The following is a 1437-nucleotide window of genomic DNA, read 5'->3' on the forward strand; positions in this document are numbered from 1 at the left end:
AGCCGAAGAGAGGGAAAGAAAAAGCAAAAAAATAGAGAATAAGAAAGAAAGAAAAAGAAAGAAATAAAGAGCTGGACAGTCTGTTGCCACACAGAGCCTAAGGGGATTGTGGGAAAATCATCTTTTATTCTGAAAGTCTTTCAGTGTGCAGTCTGCTATTAGCATGACAAAAACAGCACTTTGCCATCCAAAATGCCCTGTTTTCTGAACCTCTGCTCCTTTCAACTCTCTCGTTCTCTCTGTGTCACTCTCTCAGTTTCTTTAACCACATATTTCCCCATTCAAACCTCCAAAGTACACAAGATCAATATTTCCATTCTCTTTCTCTCCGCTGAGACTGTAACACAGCAGATTCCTCTGGTGGTTTTCAGTATCCATAATCGCAATAGAAAATCAAATATTTCTCACTCACCATCTGGGAAAAAGAAATTCATAACTTTATCAGGGTGAAACAGGAGTGAATATGAGAGAGAGAGAATGTTTATATTCTTCCCTTATCAGTAATTTTCCATAAATTATTTCATTTTTCTATTCGTTTAAAGGCAAGTCAGAAATAAGAGCTCTGATGGCTATCAGATATTACATATATCAGTAATGGAATGGGAACAATCAAACCCAGAACAATAAAATTGACTGCATTTTAACAAAATTAAAAAAAATTCTATTATACATGATATTTCTTATATGTATGTTTCCTATTCAAACAACAACAACAACAACAACAATAATAATAATAATAATAATAATAATAATAATGAAACCAGAATGATAGTATTTTGTCATTTTTCGAGAATTTTTTTAATTAAATTACATTTTAAAAATAGATGCACAAAAAGAAAGAGCAAAGGAAATAAATAGTAAAAAAAGATAAGGCAAAAGAAAGAGTGAAAGAAATTACAGCTGTATTTTATCAAAACAGTACCATTTTCTGTTCTACATGATTATTGCTATATATTTCCTATTCAAGAAAAATAATATTAGTAGTAGTACTAATACCAATAAAAATAATAATATAATTATTAATCATATTTTTATTATTATAACTATTCCATTTATTTATATTTATTCATTTTCAAACATGCTGAAAATAATACTACATTAAGGTTTCATTATTATTATTATTATTATTATTATTATTCACATTAATTTTATTGTGTTAATAAAAATCATTGTTTTATCTTAACGGAAAAAATAAATGTGAAATAACATACTAATAGATAAACTGGAACCACTTGTACATAACGCAATTAAAAATCAATTTATAGCTCATAATCACTTTGATAAACTGGATTATTTTCATTATAATTCAAAATGCATGCAAATTTCATATAAAAGTGTTTATGACACAGACGTGTTTGACGTGTGTGTTAAAGCCATTGTGTAAATACAGTATGTTTGTGTGTGTGTGTGTGTGTGTGTGTGTGTGTGTGTGTGTGT

This window comes from Sinocyclocheilus grahami, unplaced genomic scaffold, assembly GCF_001515645.1.
Source record: "Sinocyclocheilus grahami isolate Dianchi unplaced genomic scaffold, SAMN03320097.WGS_v1.1 scaffold1277.1, whole genome shotgun sequence".
NCBI classification, from domain to species: domain Eukaryota; kingdom Metazoa; phylum Chordata; class Actinopteri; order Cypriniformes; family Cyprinidae; genus Sinocyclocheilus; species Sinocyclocheilus grahami.